The sequence below is a fragment of the Hordeum vulgare genome, chromosome 4H, assembly GCF_904849725.1.
Source record: "Hordeum vulgare subsp. vulgare chromosome 4H, MorexV3_pseudomolecules_assembly, whole genome shotgun sequence".
Taxonomy (NCBI): domain Eukaryota; kingdom Viridiplantae; phylum Streptophyta; class Magnoliopsida; order Poales; family Poaceae; genus Hordeum; species Hordeum vulgare.
Genome location: NC_058521.1, coordinates 380,263,011 through 380,270,067, shown reverse-complemented (window position 1 = coordinate 380,270,067; position 7,057 = coordinate 380,263,011).

Below are 7,057 nucleotides of genomic sequence, written 5' to 3'. Positions count from 1 at the left end.
GTATCCCACTCGGCATTGCAAAAGAAAGAGTTGTGCTTGCACAAGGTTGGGTTTTCCCTCTCATTGCTCCAAGTGAACCTCCGGTTTTTAAGGTGGATTTCTTTCAGTTCACAGCTATGAAGCGTTGCCCTGAAAAAATTGATCCTATTATGGTTAACATTTTTCTTGTTCTTTTCTCTTGCTCGGTAAATGTGATTGAAATCTCGGTAGGCAAGCCAAGCCATCCCTAAAGGCACCTTCTGGCTTAGAAGCTTGACAAAGAAAGTGTCTTTGCAATAGGAGTCAATGGGGCCGCAAACGGATGTGATCTTGTTGAGCACGTCAATCTCTCTCGCACAGACCATGGCGGAAAGGAAGTACAATGTATTGTTGATGTTGGATACCTCAACCAAGGGATCATCCCAAAGTAGCAAGATTCCTCCCCTAGTACCAATGTACCATTTGTCGGCCATTTCGTGAAGCTATGCAACCTACACCCACCCAAGAAGGTGGTCGTGAACTGATTGACATTGTCAAGCTTTGTCTCCTGGAGGCACATGACATGATTGACGTTGTCAAGCTTTGCCTCTTGGAGGCACACCACATGACAAGATGAAAAGGCGATAGTAGCATGGACCATAGAGTGACGGTCCGGGCAGTTGAGACCCCTAACGTTCAAACTCGAGAAATTGATTGGTTGTTCTAACTAAACCTGGGCATGGAGTGGTCCGGCCCGAAGCTCGACATTCGGGCCAGGATTGGGCCTCGCTTTCCAGCGTGCAGCCCGGTAAAACATTGCTTTTAGGCATTTTATATAAATATAGGTACATTGTTATAGTACTAATCCCAACAAATAGCTATATTTATATTTTAAAACACGATAAATTGGCATTTTGCCGCGCCGTAGGCCGGGCCAGGGCTTGGGCTTTTGGGTCGGACTTTTTGAAACCTGTCCGGGCACGAAAATGCCCAGGTTTTTAACATAATATAACGAGAAGCATCCTAGAGCATGGCCATCGAACACAAGCAACCAAAGCAGTAGTAACTTTGTCCACAACTTTGCAACACTAGAATAACGATAACGCCTTTGTAGGCGGACGGGAAAGTTTGGCTATCACGTGTAGTTACACCTGAATTTAAGGGAAATGGTAATTTGTAAGAAAGTCAAAAAAACTGAAACCTTTTGCGGACAAAGTAGATTTATTGTTGCACTCGTATAAATCTTTCGCAAAGAAATGACTTCCATGTTGCTGTGGACGTAAAAGAACAGATTTGTCACTATATACCTGTTGACGCTATATGTCCTAGGCAATTTGTCATTTTTGTCATTGAATATTTCGTCACAAAGTATTTTTGTACGACAGAAACAACAGCTCAAGTTTGTTGGGAAAAGGTTTTGGAACGTTATGACTTTTTCTGAAATATTTTAAAATAAAATCAGTTATCAGGTGGAATTACCACCATGTTCCAAAGGGTATTTTCCCTTAACAGGCACCCCTACAGAGCACAGAACACAGCGCACACCAACGGAGTCTAGGCATCCAGCCAGAACAACACTAACACCACACCTGATACATGGCCCAAGGCCAACACAGACCTTACACCCGACATATCTACTCCCGGGCTCATCTGCCCTGGTGAACAGAAAAATCATAAAACTTTTACACGCCGCAGAGTTACAGCAGAACAATTATTTTTATTTTATTTTTTGCAGGAAGAACAAATATTAGCCTCTATTTTTCTTGTATTAATTGCCTTTCGTGCTCTTGTCACAAACTTTTACACACAACAAAATTACAGCAGAAAAGCGTCCCATGCATTCTACTCCCTCCGTTCGTAAATATAAGTCTTTCTAGAAGTTTTATTTGAAGACTACGTACAAAACAAAATAAGTGAATATATAATCTAAAATACGTCTATATACATCTGCATGTAGTCTTGTAATGAAATGCTTATATTTAAAAACAAAGGGAGCATATCCGGTGTGCACTCCACTAAACAAACATCAAAAGACGTCACTACGCAGCGGCGTCGCATATGGGCGCTCCGTGCGGCGGATAAGCCAACCGTTAGGCTGGCCATAGTGGGAGTAACCTAGGTAGTATCATGTAATTGGAACTAGCAAGTATGCTGATGTGGCAGATAATTAAAGAAGAGAGAGAGAGAGGGGATTAAAGTAACATAGATAGATAACGTATCATGTTAAATGTTATGCTACTATGTGTCATGCATGTCAATAAATGAGGTCATCTATGATAATAGTTTATAATACTATGCACTATGAAGGTAGTATTATACAAAAGTATCATATGCATGATACTACTATATGATACTCTTCACTATGAGTAGCCTTAGAGCATCTCTAGCAAACCCCGTATAATGCCCCGACCCGCAAAATAACCGCCAAAATAAGGGTCGGGGCGCGAAATGCTGCCAGACCAGACCCCGCAAACGCGTTCGACCCGTAAATTTTTTGAGGGGCGCGGCAAAATCCCCTAGCCGACCCGCGAAAACATAGGTTTCCGTCTCGTCTATACGGTGCCCTGTATCGTAGGGAAACGGTTGGTGGATTGACATTTCAGCCTGCTCCCTTTCCCCACCCCCTTCCGTCGTCGCACCGTCATTGGCTCCCCTGTCCGTCGCCGGCTCTGGGGGGCTTTCAGCCGAATCTTTGGGGCGAATCGCGTCGATGGTGCGCCGCTGCCCTCTTTCGCCAAGCCGTTGCACCTGCTCCCCCGGATCAGCCAATCCACGGCGGCGGGAGAGCCACCGCCGGAGATGGACTTGAGCCTGTGCGAGAAGTTTCTGCTTGAGGATTCATCCTCTTCGGATGACTCGGATGTTGAGAGCACGCTTCTCACATTTCGCCAGGAGAGCTTGGTGATGACCCTTGCCGTGAAGGAGCACGAAGACGAAAACCGAAAGAGGCAGCGTGGATCAACTGTCGGTCGTCTTTGCATTCCTAGAAATCTCCATCTCGGCAACGAGATGCTGATGCGAGACTACTTCGCCGCCAATCCAACATACCCGCCGCACTGTTGTGGTATGTAGTAATTTCAAAAAAAATCCTATGTCACACAAGGATCTATCTAGGAGAAACCAGCAACGAGCAAAGGGGTAGAGAATCTTCATACCTTTCAAGATCGCTAAGCAGAAGCGTTACTAGAACGCGGTTGATGGAGTCGTAGTCGTAGCAATTCAGATTGCGGTGGATTCCGATCTAAGCACCGAACAAAGGCGCCTCCGCGTTCAACACACGTGCAGCCTAGTGACGTCTCCAACTCCTTGATCCAGCAAGGATGGAGGAGAGGTTGAGGGAGAGCTCCGGCAGCACGACGGCGTGGTGACGGTGGAGATGCGTGGTACTCCGGCAAGGCTTCGCCAAGCTATACGTAGGACGAGGAGGAGGAGGATGAGTGGGGCTGCGCCGTGGAGAGAGGCAATTGTGTTGTGTGCAGCCCCAAAAACCTCCACTATATATAGGAGGAGAGGGAGGAGGGTGCCCACCCTAGGGTTTGCACCCTAGGTGGTGCGGTAGCCCTAGATCGGCAAGGGGCGGTGGCCAAGGGTGGAGGAGGTGGCGCCCTAGGGTGGCTTGCCACCCAAGGCAAGCCCACCATGCCTAGGGTTAGCTCACCCTCCCTCTCTTGCGCCTTCGGCTGATGGTGGTGGCGCACTAGCCCACTTAGGGGCTGGTTCCCATCCACTTTTGTCCCATGTACCCCTTTGGGGCTGGTGGCCCTTCCCGGTGGACCCCCGGAACCCTTCCGGTGGTCCTGGTACATTACCGGTCATTCCCGAAACACTTCTGGCGACCAAATCCTCACTTCCTATATATAAATCTTTACCTCCGGACCATTCCGGAGCTCCTCGTGACGTCCCGGATCTCATTCGGGACTCCAAACAACCTTCGATAACCACGTATACTATTCCCATATAACCCTAGCGTCATCGAACCTTAAGTGTGTAGACCCTACGGGTTTGGGAACCATGAAACATGACCGGGACACCTCTCCGGTCAATAACCAACAACGGGTCTGGATATCCATGTTGGTTCCCGGATGTTCCACGATGATCTCATCGGATGAACCACGATGTCGGGGATTCAATCAATCTCGTATGCAATTCCCTTTGTCTACCGGTATGATGCTTGCCTAAGATTCGATCATCGGTATCCCTATACCTTGTTCAATCTCGTTGCTGGCAAGTCTCTTTACTCGTTCCGTAACACATCATCCCGTGGCTAACTCCTTAGTCACATTGAGCTCATTATGATGATGTTCTACCGAGTGTGCCCAGAGATACCTCTTCGTCACACGAAGTGACAAATCCCAGTCTCGATTCGTACCAACCCAACACACACTTTTGGAGATACGTGTAGTGCACCTTTATGGTCACCCGGTTACGTTGTGACGTTTGATACACCCAAAGCACTCCTATGGTATCCGGGAGTTGCACAATCTCATGGTCTAAGGAAATGATACTTGACATTAGAAAAGCTTTAGGAGACAAACAATACGATCTAGCGCTATGCTTAGGATTGGGTCTTGTCCATCACATCATTCTCTTAATGATGTGATCCCACTATCAATGACATACAATGTCCATGATCAGGAAACCATGATCATCTATTGATCAACGAGCTAGCCAACTAGAGGCTCACTAGGGACACATTGTGATCTATATATTCACACATGTATTACGGTTTCCGGTTAATACAATTATAGCATGAATAATAGACAATTATCATGAACTAGGAAATATAATAATAACCACTTTATTATTGCCTCTAGGGCAGATTACCAACAGTCTCCCACTTGCACTAGAGTCAATAATCTAGTTACATTGTGATGAATCGAACACCCATAGAGTTCTGGTGTTCATCATGCTTCGCTCGTGAAAGAGGTTTAGTCAACGGATCTACAACATTTAGATCCGTATGTACTTTACAAATATCTATATCTCCATCATGGATGTATCCATGAATGGAGTTGAAGCGGCGCTTGATGTGCTTGGTCTTCTTGTGAAACCTCGGCTCCTATGCAATGGCAATAACTCCAGTGTTGTCACAGAACAGAGTCATCGGGCCCGTGCACTGGAAATCACTCCTAGGTCGGTGATGAACTCCTTCATCCAGACTCCTTCCCGTGCTGCTTCCGAAGCATCTATGTACTCTGCTTCACATGTAGATGCCGCCAGGATGCTTTGCTTGCAACTGCAACAGCTGACTGCCCCATTATTCAAAATATATACGTATCCGGTTTGTGACTTGGAGTCATCCGGATCTGTGTCGAAGCTAGCATCGACGTAACCCTTTACGACGAGCTCTTCGGCACCTCCATAAACAAGAAACATATCTTTGGTCCTTTTCGGGTACTTAAGGATGTTCTTGGCCGCTGTCCAGTGATCCACTCGTGGATCACTTTGGTACCTCTCTACCAAACTTACGGCAAGGTTCACATCAGGTCTGGTACACAACATGGCATACATAATAGAGCCTATGGCTGAAGCATAGGGGACGGTACTCATCTTTTATCTATCTTCTACCATGGTCGGGCGTTGAGTCGTACTCAACCTCACACCTTGTAATACAGGAAGGAACCCCTTCTTAGCCTTATCCATATTGAACTTCTTCAATATCTTGTCAAGGTATGTGCTTTGTGAAAGACCTACGAGGCATCTAGATATATCTCTATAGATCTTGATGCCTAATATGTAAGCAGCTTCTCCAAGGTCCTTCATTGAAAAACTCTTATTCAAATAGGTCTTTATGTTTTCCAATAGTTATATATCATTTCCCATCAACAATATGTAATCCACATATAATATGAGAAATGCTACAAAGCTCACACTCACTTTCTTGTAAATACAGGCTTCTCCATAAGTCTGTACAAACCCAAATGCTTTGATCACCTCATCGAAGCGAATGTTACAACTCCGAGATGCTTGCACCAGCCCATAGATGGAGAGCTGGAGCTTGCATACCTTGTTAGCATTGCTAGGATCGACAAAACCTTCTGGTTGTATCATATACAATTCTTCCTTAAGAAAGCCGTTCAGGAATGTCATTTTAACGTCCATTTGCCAGATTTCATAATCATAAAATGCGGCAACTGCTAACATGATTCGGACCGACTTCATAATCGCTATAGGTGAGAAGGTCTCATCATAGTCAATCCCTTGAACTTGTCGATAACCATTAGCGACAAGTCGAGCCTTATAGATGGTCACATTACCATCCGCGTCAGTCTTCTTCTTAAAGATCCATTTATTTTCTATGGCTCGCCGATCATCGGGCAAGTCCACCAAAGTCCATACTTTGTTCTCATACATGGATCATATCTCGGATTTCATGGATTCAAGCCATTTGTTGGAATCCGGGCCCGCCATCGCTTCTTCATAGTTCGAAGGTTCACTGTTGTCCAACAACATGATTTCCGTGATAGGGTTGTCGTACCATTCTGGTGCGGAACGTGTCCTTGTGGACCTTCGAGGTTCAATAGCAACTTGATCTGAAGTTTCATGATCATCGTCATTAACTTCTTCTCTAGCCGGTGCAGGTACCTCAAAAACATTTTCTTTTGTTGCGCTACTCTCCAGTTCGAGAGGAGGTACAATTTCCTCATCAAGTTCTATTTTCCTCCCACTTACTTCTTTCGAGAGAAACTCTTTCTCTAGAAAGGATTCGTTCTTGGCAACAAAAGATCCTGCCTTCGAATCTAAGATAGAAGGTGTACCCAATAGTTTCTTTAGGGTATCCTATGAAGACACATTTTTCCGCTTTGGGTTCGAGCTTCTCGGGTTGAAGTTTCTTCACATAAGCATCGCAGCCCCAAACTTTCAGAAACGACAGCTTAGGTTTCTTGCCAAACCATAATTCATATGGTGACATCTCAACGGATTTAGACGATGCCCTATTTAAAGTGAATGCGGCAGTTTCCAATGCATATCCCCAAAATGATAGCGGTAAATCAGTAAGTGGCATCATAGATCACACCATATCCAATAAAGTGTGATTAAGACGTTCAGACACACCGTTACGCTGCGGTGTGCCAGGCCGCGTGAGTTGTGAAACTAT